The following is a 14457-nucleotide window of genomic DNA, read 5'->3' as shown; positions in this document are numbered from 1 at the left end:
CTTCTCCAACACCACAGTTCAAAAGCATCAGTTCTTCAGCACTCAGCTTTCTTTATAGTCCAACTCTCACATCCATACATGACCACTGGAAAAACCATAGCTTTGACTATATGGACCTTTGTTGGCAAAGTAATGTCTCTGCTTTCTAATATGCTGTCTAGGTTGATCATAGCTTTTCTTCCAAGGAAATTTAATCAGCTATACTCCAATGTAAAATAAAAATTTTTTTCAAAAAAGTAGTGGAAGCAGAGATGAGATCTTTAGAAGTCTGTCTCCTTACAGTCTTGACTCTATGATGAACAGTATATGACACATGAGGACACGCACGCATCCAGTGCACAGTCTATCACACGGGCTGCTAAAGCAAACAAATAAGTGATAAATAAATAAATGGGGAGAAGTGATTAGATGAAGTACAGTGTGCATTTTAGGTTAACTTTGTTTACAGAACATTTTGGATTCTTTATGGCTAAAATAAAACCCTGATCACAGCAGATTCAATGAATATAGCAGATTAAGTAAATAACTTTCTCACCTTCTGTGATGCCTGGAGAGAGATGGGAGCTGTCATTGGCTGGTTCAGTAAGATGAACATTCGACTCCACTGGGTTCTCTGAATATGCCTCGCAGTTGTCCCTTTTTTATCCCTCTGGTCCTTCATGATGTTGCTATATCTGAAGGGGATCATGACCCTCATGTCATTTTCTGCACTTCTGATGTTTGCATAGTCATCTCCTTTATTGCTGCTGCTGCTGCTAAGTCGCGTCAGTCGTGTCCGACTCTGTGCGACCCCATAGACAGCAGCCCACCAGGCTCCTCCATCCATGGGATTTTCCAGGCAAGAGTACTGGAGTGGGTTGCCATTGCCTTCTCTGATCTCTTTTATTAAACAGCTTCTATTTGAAACACCTAGAAAGGGGCCAACCCAGCCACTTCTGGAGAAGCCCAACTAACCCCATGAAGAAAGACCAAATGGAGAGCCCTCGAGACTACAGAAGAGAAAAAGATGCCCAGAAAGCCCCCAGCTGTTATGTCTCCTGCAACTGCCTCGGAGGTCCTGAGGCAGAACCACTGAGCCTGTGTGTCAGGAACTAGCCCGTCCCTAATTCCTGACCCAAAGACCCCACAAGAGAGATGACAAGGGGAAGGCTGCTGCTTTGCACAGCTACATTCTGGAGTGGTTTGTTACACAGCCTTGGATGCTAAGGCACCACCTGGGGACCCAGTGCCATTTCGTGTGCTGAGGTTCATTTGTTTGAAAACACAGAAGCCCTTGGTCTCATGAAGGATACAGAACAGGTAGAAACAGAGAAAACAGAGGTAAGTAGACTCAACACCTGTCAAAGAGATAGGATGGGATGGTCAGGAAGAATGGCAGAGAATAGGAATGACCACCGGTGGCCAGCACTGTCACGGCATTTTGGGGTGAAGGAGAGGAAGTTGCTCCTTTCCCCACTTACTTGCTGCTAGTGGGATGGGAATTAAGGTGAAGAAGGACCAAGACAGAGAAAGGAAGAAAGATAGAAACTTAAAGCCTCAACTGAGAACAACTGTAATTTGAGCAACACAAAGACATTTTAAACCAATTTTTGTATGTGTGGGCATGTTAAGTTGATTCCGTCATGTGACCCTATGGACCCCAGGGTAGCCCACCAGGCTGCTCTGTCCATAGGATTCTCCAGGCAAGAATCCTGGAGTAGGTTGCCATGCCTTCCTCCAGGGGATCTTACCGACCTAGGGATTGAATCTGTGTCTCTTGCATCTCCTGCATTGGCAGACCTGTTCTTTACCAGTTCCTAGATATGAGCTAAATGCTGTTACAATAGTCTCCCTTTTGGGGGCACTCAGGGGTCACACTTCCTTAAAGGTACTCATTGTTAAGCCATGGGCATAACCATGCCTAGCCCTAGACACTTTGTGGCTGGAACAAAGAGTAAAGTAAGTGTACACTCCCTGCTACCTCCACCACATAATTTGTAGCAGTTTAATCTTCCTACTTGTCTCTGTTTATGAATTTCTTATAGAATTATTTAATGATGTGCGTTCAATGAGCAGTTTTAAAATGTACTTAATTTTACCATTTCTTTTCTCAGTGATGCAGTGAGGCTGAATGCCATACCTCAAAGGTAGCGGGTAGAATGTGGCTGAGAGAAAAATCATCTAACGCCAGACAACTGACACTGAAGCGGCTGCCAACGCTCCATCTCTGGATCCCAATAACCTTGACTGGATGCTGGGAACTTCACAGATCAAAGGAAGAATGGATCACGTTAAAGAAATAGCATCGGATGAATCTCATGCCTGGTCTTGAACTCCACCCCCCCCCCCATGTCTCTCAACACCCTATCACTTGAAAGGAATGAGCTTTACAAGGCAGATTCAATACAAGCAGAGGATGGAGGATGGAATCTTAAATTGAGTCAGTAGTTTGGGAAAGGAGACCTGAAGAATATGCCCGGTAACACTGCAGGAACGTGTTACTCTGATGAGCTCGGGAATCACCTGTACATCTGACATCAGTGACTATCTATTAGTAACTTCCCCAACAGCTCAGTGGTAAAGAATCTGCCTGTCAATAAAGGAGATGCAGGAGACGTGGGTTCCATCCTAGGTCGGGAAGATCCCCTGGAGGAGCGCATGGCAACCCACTCCAGCATTCTTGCCTGGAAAATTCCATGGACAGAGGAACCTGGTGGGCTACAGTCCAAATGGTTGCAGAGTCAGACATGACTGAGCAACTGAGCATACACATCAAACAACACCATCAAAAAAAAAAAAGAAGGAAAAATAAATTGTCATATCTTACCTTATACACACTTCAGGGGTTCAGGTATTTTTAAATGTAAAACTTTTAAGTGTAATACAAAAAATTAGTTGAAAGATATAAATATGTTTTTGACTTCGTGAAAGAAATGCTTCATAGTTTACACCATCCATTCTTGAGGAAGAACCTCACCACTCATGAATTACTGGTTTCTTCTCGTGGCTAAATATTCACTCTCTATCTGTCTGGTTCATATTTTTTCCATTGAGTTTTTAGAACTCAGAAATAAAGAGTCCATTTGAAATTCTGTGCACAAGGGATTTTATTATAAATTGTGGTAAGCTGGCAAAACTCATGTTAACTTCTGCCAACCAGTGTGGGAAGTTTGGTTGGTTAGTTCGAGGAGATGACTGACTGCTCCATGGATAATCTACTAGAATCACATCACTTAAAAAGAATTAAATTCATTTAATTTTCCTCGGAAAAATATACTTAGAACATTTTAGTCTTAAGATTTAGGTGTTAAAATTTACGTGTGTGAATTAAAAAAAAAAACAAACACATTTATTTATTTGGCCCTTTCACTGTGGCTCTCGGGCTTCTCCAGTTCCGATTCCTGGGTTCAGCAGCTGTGGGGAGCAGGCCCAGTTGCTCTTTGGCATGTGGGATGTTAGTTCCCAGAGCAGGGATTGAACCGGCATCCCCAGCACTGGAAGGCAGACCCTCAACCACTGGACCACTGGGGAAGTCCCTGAAGCTTTTTGTTTTTCTTTTAAATCAGTACTACTAAGTTACTTTAATGTTTAAAATAGTATTCAATTGCAAACAATCCTCAAACAATAGTTCCTAGAAGCTTGCCTGAACATTATATAAAAAAGCCCAAATTGTGAACTTCACAGGTAACTTACATACCACTTATGACTGCAAATTCATGAACTTTGTTAATTTTTCTTGAGTTTGTCTCTATACAGTTCGCATTTGAAAGTGTGAAAGTGTTAGCCACTCGGTCATGTCCAACATTTTGCGATCCCATGGACTGTAGCTTGCCAGGCTCCTCTGTCCATGGAATTCTCCAGGCAAGAATACTGGAGTGGGTTGCCACTCCTTTCTCCAGGGGATCTTCAGAATCCAGGGATTGAAGCCAACCTAGGGATCGAATCTGGATCTCCTGCATTGCAGGTGGATTCTTTACCATCTAAGCCACCTAGGAAGTCAGTTCACATTCATAAAAACAAAAATAGGTGTAAAGATGCTCTGAAAAGCTTGGTTTGGGAACAGATTGGAATTTGGGTTTTACTCATTGAGGATAAGCAACACTGGCCACTAATGTAGAAAACAGATTGCGCTTTTTTAATGGGACATTCAATAAGACTTTATTAGCATCTATTAGGTTCAACGCAAAGCTCAGGAAATCACATTAATGAGCATCGTATATCAGCGTGTCTGTTATTAAATGACAGTATTCCTGAAAACTAGCAAGCCATATAGTACTTTAGACTTTTTTTTTACCTTTATCTTTAGAATTAGCTGACATTCTATCCTGTTACACTGGCCTGACTATTAGTAATAGTGAACCAATTTATAAACCCATTAGTGACACTTTTTCCAGAAGATAAAAACAGTCAAAATTATCTGGCAGCAATTAATCTTAATGGCTGTATGCAGTAAACAGCAATGGGCTAATTCCAGCTCTGTCAGCCCCATCAAACAATCCTGCATTAGGCCGCCTTTCAGCGATCCATTAAGCATATTCAGAACAACAACAAATTCAATGCTGAAGGCATATGCACTAAACATTACAACAGTGATCTTCTGAAGCCATCATTATCTCTTAAATAGTACTTCCCCCATGTATTATCATTATGCTGTACATTAGAAATACTTTGATTAAACTCCCTTAATTCATAACAGACAGCTGCAGACCATTTATGCAGTTAATCTCAACACAACAGCTATTGAGGAAATATAACCAATGAAGGCTGTAAACTGGAAGTCATTACTATGAAAGATACTGGTTTTCCAGTCCTCTTAGAGCAGAGTGCATCATGAGGATGGGCTTGGGGTCTACAAGGATGGGAGAAGCCGTTAAGTACCTTCCGCTCTTCTCTGGAGCATCCGTCTGGAGGGTTGTTGTGTTGTAGGCTGGGCGTGTGACCAGTTTAGACAGAGCTGTTTCCTGGGTGCTGACCCTTCCAAGGGTCTGACTGAGAAGAACCAGTGCTTTGGTTGACTTCTATTTCTCAGCATTGGTAACAGGAAGTCAAGACTCTGGTTATACAAATAATCTCATTGATTTCACAGAACTGTTACCGCAAAGATGGACGAAAGCGCTCTGCTTGTGTCTCATCCTCAGCAACGGTTTCTGACTTCCTTTCCACACGCCGTTGTCTGTGAAGGTTTAATTCATAGTACTTGAGTTCACATACTTAAATGATCTCTAGAGACTTCACTGGTAGTCCAGTGATTAAGAATCCTCCTTGCAATGCTGGGGACATGGGTTTGATCCCTGGTAAGGGAACTAAGATTCCACGTCCCATAGAGCAATGAAGCCCGAGGCAGACAAAAAAATATATATATATAATCACATGTGTGCGTGCACACACACACATGCATAAAACTTTAAAAAATGATCTCTACCCAATTTAACCTGGATGTTTTCTTTGCCATGTGTGTGGTATCTTCACTGAACAATTCAGAAAAATCCCGGGCAAAACCCCACCCCAATCTAAGAAGCCACACCCAAGTTCATGTTCTGCTGAGTAAAATACGCACTGGCTTAATTTGATGAACAAGAAACCTGTGTAAATTTTCCCCAAAATATACCTTCACAAACTCTTTCCGTTTCGCAGGTAGAGAAACCATAAACATGCACATGAATGGGTTCTATGTGCCTGGTGATTTCCCCCTCACATAGGGTTTGTTTCAAAGTCCTAAACCACAGACATCGTGTCTACCGTTTGATGAAAGGGCCAACTAATTAAAACATAAATTTCGCATCCCCTTGCCAACTCCGACAGTACATTCAGTTTTCAGGCTGAGTGTTGATGAATTAAATATTGATTCCAAATGTAAAGCACCCTCATTGTAGAGCGATAAGGGTTTAGCTTCCAGAGGCAGAGACCAATCCCCGTGGCGGTTTACACTGACCGTCTTGGGGGATTTCAACTCTGTGGTTAAGTCAGCCCGTCCCTCCAAGACACCCGTGAACTTGAGATTGTTCGTGCTTGCTGTTCGTCTACAGAGAGTAGCTGGGCTGGGTGGAGGTGACTCAACACATCTCTTTGGCACCTTGGTGACTTCTGGTGCCCTCCATCCCCACTGCCGTATCCCCATCTACCCCCTCCTAGAACACCACACTTTTTACAAAACGGCAGTGCTGAAGAACTTCCCTTATTTTTTTCTCACTTCCCTTAAATTTGTTTGAAAGCCATGGATATAGTGACTGCTTGTTCTCTTATTTCTCAGACTTGCATTTGTGACCCAGAAAAAGAACTGCACTTTAAAAAACAATAATTTTTATTTATTTTTGGCTGTACTGGGTCTTTGTTGCTGCAAGGGCTTTTCTCTAGGTGTGGCAAGCGGGAGCTTCTCTTTGTTGCAGTACAGAGGCTTCTAACTGTGATGGCTTCTCTTGCTGTCAAACACAGTCTCTAGAGTGCTCGGGCTTCAGTAGTTGTGGTGCCCGGGTTTAGTTGGTCCACAGCCTGTGGATTCTCCCCAGACCAGGGATCGAACCTGTGTATCCTGCATTGGCTGGTGGATTCTTATCCACTGGACCAATAGGAAGTCCAAGTTCTTGCACTTGTGATGAAATCTCCAAATCTCCATTTGACATCCTGAGGTCAGTTTCAGGCCCCAGGTACAGTTTGGACCAGTTGAGCTTTCATCCACGTTGAAAGGTCTTCCCATCCTGAGACCTCGCTCCCTGCCACTGCCAACTGACGAGGCACAGATCAGCTTGAGAAGTAGTGTCCCATCGTAGAAATTCACAGCGCCCGTCAGCATAGCAAAGTCTCCGAGAAGTTCTAGAAAAAAGAAACCTGTTTCGACTGTGATTAACTCAGCAGCCTATCCGGTAGATTTTTCCATCTGTGGAATAACTGTTCCCATCTCACAGGGCATCCATCTTTTATAGTCTATATTTTGGGGACAATTTTTTTTCTAAATCCAAGCTTGTAATATTATTACCTCAAGATTAATCTGTGATAGGAAAGAACCAGTCTGTGACTTGATTAATTATTCTTTCTTCTAACTTTCGTTTGTAAGATTTGGTTGAACTTAAAGATACTCCGCTCTGGACGAGTGTGTGTGTTAGTTGCTCAGTTGTGTCTGACTCTTTTGCAAATGTATCAACTGCAACCCGCCAGGCTCCTCTGTCCATGGAATTCTCCAGGCAAGAATACTGGAGTGGGTGGCTGTTTCCTTCTCCAAGGAATCTTCCCAATCCAGGAATTGAACCCGGGTTTCCTGCATTGCAGGCAGATTATTTACTGTCTTAACCACCAGGGAAGCCTGTTGTTGACAAGTGGCCATCCTCAAATGCAAGTGTGTTTGGAATTCACAAGCCTGTTATACTTCGACTGACGTTGCCATTCACTCCAGGAATCTAACTGCGTCAGTGTTTATAGAGAAATTTTTTTTCTGATGGAGTGTAAGTTTTTCTTCAACTAATGATTAGATCTTTGCAACTGATGTTAAACATATGGATAATTCACGAATGTGCTAATTTACCCTGCTGTGGAACATTATCTTAGCTACAACACAATTATATCGTGCATCCAGAGTTCTATCTAGACATATTTACATACATCAGTATCTATGTCTATTCAGGAAACTTCAAATTATGAGCAGGTAACTTCTACAGGCTAATTTGAAGTATGCTGCTGGGGAGCTTAGTATACACTTTTGAAAAGAAATGTATTACAAATCGTGTTTATGTTTCAGATCTAACCTATAAAAGTCTGTTTAATCCACTGCACCTGCATGGCTGAAAAGCTCCATACGGTAATAAGCCAAATATCAGTACAGTTGCCATGCTGGTTAATTAAACCAAGTAGAAAAATCATAAGGTGACGAAATTAACGAAGAAATCCTTGTAAAGGTTTGACCTAAAATGCTAATGCTTGAGGAAATATAGGTTTAGTTTTAAAAGATGAGGTCGTAGACTCAAATATGTGTGTGTATGTGAATGTTTGTGTGAATGTGAGTGTATGTGTGAGTGTATGTGAGTGTGTGTGTGTAGCTTCTGATGTGACTATCTAATTGCATTATTTCTAATTATTCTTTTAAACATCCTCTCCAACCCCAGTGCCCCGTTATAGACACCTCACAGCAAGTCTCTTCCCAGGAAAAGGAGTTGGAGTCCTGTACAGACAATAAGAGAAACAGATAATGAGAAAGTAGAAAAAAGATTGTTCCTTAGGAAATCTAGGTAAGAACTGGCAGCAATAAGGAACGGAGAAGCTAGCTTTTTTTCTCTCTCACACACACACATACACACAGAGAGAAGAAACAGAGTTCCTTTGATGGATTTAGGTGAAATGTGAAGAGTGACATACAGGTCATCTTGGGAACAGCACATGTGCGGTCATTTTTCTGCAGGTGGAAGAAGAGGAGAAGGGGTCAAGGGTGGGGAGAAAAGTCTGGCCACCATGTGCCTGGTGTCCAGCTTGTCTCCAATTCTGCTGCAAATACCTCCAAGCCACCCAGCTCCAACTTTTACAGAGATCCCTGCTGTAGAGTTTGCTTGCTGTGACTGAGGTCTAGCTCCTCTTTCCCGCTTTGCTGTCTAGCTCTCCACGGAGCAGTTGCTACCCAGACACCTCAGCCCTCATTAGCCCTTTCCCCAAGGAGGCTGGCCCCTGTCTTCTCTGTCCCACACGCTGCCTTCCTCCCAACATGGACCCTTCTCCAGCCCCACCGCCACCTCCTCCTCTCCCCAAGGCTCCCAGTTGCTTCCTCTGTTTCGGATCCTATCATCTGGGCTCAAGTTAACTTTCCCTCCTGTCCATGCTTCTACTTGCCCCCGTTCATGCTTTTGCTATTCTTGGAGTAGCTTTAATAAATGCCAGCTCAGCCTCAGCAGAACCCTCCTGAATCCCACACCCAGTGAGCACCACCCATCCTCTCTTCTCGTCTCCCCTCCTGGGTGTCAGCTCTTCTGACCTCCTGACTACTCCTCAAATGCTTCCTCTCCTGGTCCCCTCCCCCTCACTCCTTCCCTATTAGCTGCCTCCTACTCACCAATACGGAGTTCATTTATCACATCTCTGGAACTTCTCAGTCTCTAACTAGGTAAGATGCTCCTACTCACTAAATTATAATTCATGGAACTGTAATGACTTTCTTTTCTCCTTTTGACCTGCTTGAAAACAATGATGGTGTCTCTTAGTTTGCATCAGGAGCTTGCAGACTACTTCTTGGAACATAGTAGGTACTTAAAAAATATTCACTGGATGAATGGACCAAGGAGTAGACAGAAATGCTAAATACAGTTGATAGCACGTCTTTCAGGCATGCCATAGAGCTGCAGAATTCTCAGACGGTTGACAGTCAGTTATTAGTTAGTAGATGTGAACTACATTATATGGAGAAAAATATATGTGTAACATTCACATAAAAGATGAATAATGCTGGTCTGCTTGTGGTAGGATTATGAGTGGTTTTATTTGACTTTTGCAGGTATGAGTGTCTTGGTTAAATTTTTTTTTTTTTTTTGAAAAGCTTGGGTTATTTTCATTATGAGAAAAACAGAGATAATGGGAAAAATGCAGTGTCTGCTTAAACATGGTTCATGACTGCAAAGAGACAGGGCACACAGGGCCCACTGCTGCCTCCTGTGTGTCCCTTGGGTCTCTGGTCTCTTGGGCTCTTCTTCCCGTCTGTCTCCCTCAGCTTCTTATTTCCTCCATGGTGTCTGTGATTGGAGATTTGGCCTTGACCGGGAAGACTGGGCTCAGGTTTGAATGTGGCTGGACTGCTTCCAATATCAGTATGATGGTCCATGCTGGCATTTCTCTACTGAGCTGTTGTTTTATTGTTTAGTTGCTAAGTTGTGTCCCGCTATTTTCGACCCCAGGGACTGCAGCATGCCAAGCTTCTCTGTCCTTCACTATCTCCTAGAGTTTGCTCAAACTCATGGACATTTCAGGGAAGGCAATGGCACCCCACTCCAGTACTCTTGCTTGGCAAATCCCATGGATGAAGGAGCCTGGTAGGCTGCAGTGCATGGGGTCACTAAGAGTTGGACACGACTGAGCAACTTCACTTTCACTTTTTACTTTCACGCATTGGAGAAGGAAATGGCAACCCACTCCAGTGTTCTTGCCTGGAGAATCCCAGGGACAGGGGGAGCCTGGTGGGCTGCCGTCTATGGGGTCACAAAGAGTTGGACATGACTGAAGTGACTTAGCAGCAGCAGAAGCATGTCCATTGAATCAGTGATGCCGTCCAACTATCTCATCCTCTGCTGCCCCATTCTCTTCCTGCCCTCAGTCTTTCCCAGCATCGAGGTCTTTTCCAATAAGTCAGCTCTCCACATCAGGTCGCCAAAGTATTAGAGTTTCAGCTTCAGCACCAGTCCTTCAGGTGAATGTTCAGGGCTGACTTCCTTTAGGATTGACTAGTTTGATCTCCTTGCAGTCCAAGAGACTCTCAAGAGTCTTCTCCAACACCACAGTTCAAAAGCATCAATTCTTCGGTACTCAGCTTTCTTTATGGTCCAACTCTCACATCCATACATGACTACTGGGAAAACCGGCAGAGTAATGTCTCTGCTTTGTAATGCCATATCTGGGTTTCTCATGGCTTTTCAGCTGGACCTATTGTTGATTGGCTGGTTGTTGTTGCTGAGGTTCTCGAAAGTTGTGGTGAAGGGATGCTCAGCCTTGCTTCTCCCAGTGTTCATAGGGATGTATGTTTGCTGCAAGGGGAGCGTCACGGTCAGTCCCTTACTTGCTTCAAAATACATCGTACCAATTTTTCATTAGCAGGCAGAGTAGCTGGTTTGCTGTGCTCAGTTGCTCAGTAGGGTCAGACTCTTTGTGACCTAATGGACTGTCACTGGCTCCTCTGTCACACCCACCAGGATCCTCTGTCCTTGGGATTTCCCAGGCAAGAATATTGGAGTGGGTTGCTGTTTCCTACTCCAGGCTTGGTTTACCAAGCTAAAATAAAGGAACCCAGCCAAAGCCCCCACACCAGCTCCCTCCAACAGCCACGTGTGTCCCGAGCATTCCTCTGGATCATTAAGACAGCACCTTTGCCCATGGCGGGGCCAAGCACAGAGCCCACCCCATAAACGCTGTTCATGGGCTAGTCCTTCTGAGCCCCAGTGAATGAGCCTTTCATTCCTATGAAAGTTAGCAAATTCTCTCAAATAGCAATGCAATATTTAATGTTTTTCCCTAACTCGACATCTACAGGCATTTTTTAGGAAAATTGGTGTGCTAGTCTAACACTATTAAAGATGATCAAGAAAAAACATAACGATACTTGAAATGGGCCAACCTTCTGCATTCATGAAGGCTTCAGGTGACCGAAAGCTTTGTTTTAATGACAGAGTATACTGATATGCTAAATTAATTGAGTTCAACATTCATTTAGGGGGCAACTCATTCATTTACAGTACCATGCACCTATGCTAGGGGCTTTGGGGGAATAAAACTGAAATGAAACCTGGTTTGTGGCCTCAAGGAATTTATAATATGGTGCTTGTAAATGAACTGAGATATAAATCCTCTCCTTCTGATCATAACTCAGTAGAATAAACATTTTTATTTCCATTTATTGGAGGGTTTTCTTTTAGCTGAGATTGACTCTGATCCTCTCCTTGAAAATTTCGGTAACTTACAAACTCCATTATCCATAACTTTTTGGCGTGCTTCTATTTGCTCATTGATCTCTTCATTTACGTCCTCACTCAACAAATATTTATTCAATGCTCCTCTAGGCCAGGAACTGTTCTAGGAGCTTAGATATAGTGGTGAGCAAAACAACATGTGCTCACACACACACACACACACTCCTTACCGGGAATGAATACTGGCTTCAGAGAGACAGAAAGAGTCTGGAAAGGTGAGGAGCCCTTCTGAATCAGGGTGTTGCAGGGGACTCCCCAAGAATCTGGCATCTTAATGGAGATGTGACAATTCTAGGGGGCAAGCAAAGGAAACAGAAGTCCCAGCAAAAGCAGAGGCCTGAACCACAGCATAGGAAGAGGGTCTGCATGACAATGAAAAGGGCAAAGCAGCCGAGATGAGAGGAGTGGGTAGAAGGTGAGGGCTGAGCCATGATCAGTCTTCAGATGTGAGGGGCTTGTTGGCCAGGAATCAAGGCCGAGGGGCCACATCCCAAGCGGAGGAGGTTCAGCTTAGAAGAAGCTCAACCTGATCTTCCTTAAAATTGTGAATCACTGTATTGTACACCTGTAACTTACATAATGCTGCTGCTGTTGTTTAGTCACTAAGTCATATCTGACTCTTTTGAGACCCCTCTGACTGTAGCTCGCTAGGCTCCTCGGTCCATGGAATTTTCCAAGCAAGAATACTGGAGTGGGTTGCCATTTTCTTTTCCAAGGGATCTTCCCAACCTAGGGATTGAACTCAAATCTCTTGCATCCCAGGTGGATTCTTTACCCCTGAGCCACCAGGGAAGCTGAACTTATGTAATACTGTATATCAACTGTACTTCAAATTTTTAAAAAAGGAAGATCACTTTGACTCCTCTGTGGAGAAGAGCCTGTAGAATAAGTTAACAAAAAATAAAGGGGGCTTAGATGGTAAAGAATCCACCTGCCAGGGAAGGAGATGCAGGTTCTATTCCTGGGTCAGGAAGATCCACTGGAGGAGAAAATGGCAGACTACTCCAGTATTCTTGCCTGGAGAATCCCATGGACAGAAGAGCTTGACAGGCTATAGTCCATGGGGTTGCAAAGAGTCTGACACAGCTGAGCACGCATACACGAGCACACCCCTGATGTGGGGTTTTAAGGGCCTGACCTCCTTGCTCCACACTGGGGTGACTTGGAAGGGCCATGCTGGCCCTAGAGCCCCTTGAGTCTGCTGGGACATTGTTGGCACTGAAGCCTGGTGTTCCCCTCTGTCCAGTCCCATTCTGGACATGGACCAGTCCCACTTGGTCCCGATGCATCTCCCTACTGACACTCCTGCAGCCCACGCTTCAACTCTGTCTCTACTTCTTGGGAGAGCATCATTGTGTGAGAAAGCAAAGTGCCTTTGAGGCAGCTCAGGGCTCCTGGGAGCATTTTGAGAATGTGAATCTTCACAAGGACCTTCGGGGCGCCTCCGGCTGACTAGGGTCTCTCAAGCAGTGTTCAGCAAGAACGTGGGGTTTCTACCCTCGCTCCAGGGTTAGTCAGGGAATGCAGGGCTGGGTCCACAGTGGTGACTCAGTTAGCATGTATTAAAAGGCATAAGCTCCCATCACAAACCTTTATCCCAGTCACATGTGAACTAACCCTGTGCTCTGGGTTTGGAAGGTTCCCAAGGAGCAGCTGGCACTGGATCTGGAATGACTTGCAGCTCCTGAGGGCAAGGGTGGAGTTTTCTACACCCATTTATGAGGGGCCAGGTGAGAAAGAGGTCAGGACTGTGGTTCCTCCTTGGGGTCAAGGAGGAAGAATGGTGTGACATGCTGTGCAAACTGCCAGAGACCTGGACCATCTCCCAGAGTCAAGTGAGAAAACAGAACAGCACAGAGAAATGAGACAGAGCAGCAAGGGAAATTCAGAGATCACCTAGACATGGAGAAGTTCCTTTCTCAAGGATTTTGAGCCAGTACTAAAGTTTATAGTTAAGTGTTAGTTGCTCAGTCTTGTCCAACTCTGCGACCCCATGCACTGTAGCCCACCAGGCTCCTCTGTCCATGGGATTTCCCAGGCAAGAATACTGAAGTACGTTGCCATTCCCCTCTTTAAGGGATCTTCTTAACTCAGGGATTGAACCTTGGTCTCCTGCACTGCAGGCAGATTCTTTACCGTCTGAGCCACCAGGGAAGCCCTTACTATAATTTATAACTTCATCCCAAATAATTTTATTTATTCCTCTATTTTATTATTCCTTTCATATCTCTTCCTAAAGTGCTTCAAGAATAATTTTTTTGCAAGTATCTTTCATATGAATTGGCATATTGACATAAAAAAGTTACATTATTAATTTAGCTACAATAAAGAAGTATTAAGTATCAATATATATAAGCATGGATGTTGCTGAATCTAAGTCTATACGTTATTGTATTTCAGTCTGAGGGTAGGCAACAAAATTTGTTGTTAATTTGAAATCTGTGTATGAAATAATGAAATGAAATGAAAATCAAGAGAAAACAAAAGCATCCAAATAGGTTGTATTAAAAAGAATAAATAGAGTCTTCCCTGGTGGTCTAGAGGATAAGACTCCCCCTTCCATTGCAGGGGATGCTGGTTCGATCCCTGGTCGGGGAGCTAAGATCTCACATGCCTTGTGGCCCAAAAAACCAAAACATAGAGCTGAAACAGCATTGTAACAAATTCAATAAAGAGGAAAGAATGGTCCCCAGCAAAAGTATTTTGAAGAAAGGGATAACTAGTTGAGTCCATTTACCATAGGGTTTTAATCAGTATTTCCTAGTTTCTTGCTGCCATGGTCTGGGATGGGTCTCACTCTAACCAACCACCATTGCTTTCGCAGGAAGCAGAG

At 43.8% G+C, this 14457-nt stretch overlaps 1 long non-coding RNA gene across 1 annotated transcript; it reads right to left on the bottom strand.

Annotated features, from left to right (window-relative positions):
- Positions 1–4093: 4093 nt before the first annotated feature.
- Positions 4094–14147, bottom strand: LOC113900987. The gene is made up of 2 exons (XR_003513271.1): positions 9008–14147; positions 4094–8359 (listed from the first exon to the last, which is right to left on the bottom strand). It is a non-coding gene; the product is annotated as an uncharacterized LOC113900987 (long non-coding RNA).
- Between the last annotated feature and the right edge of the window lie 310 nt (positions 14148–14457).

The sequence above is a fragment of the Bos indicus x Bos taurus genome, chromosome 11 (assembly GCF_003369695.1).
Source record: "Bos indicus x Bos taurus breed Angus x Brahman F1 hybrid chromosome 11, Bos_hybrid_MaternalHap_v2.0, whole genome shotgun sequence".
In the NCBI taxonomy this organism is placed as follows: Eukaryota; Metazoa; Chordata; class Mammalia; order Artiodactyla; family Bovidae; genus Bos; species Bos indicus x Bos taurus.
The sequence above is the reverse complement of the archived record's forward strand: the minus strand, read 5'-3'. Positions and strand labels throughout refer to the sequence as shown.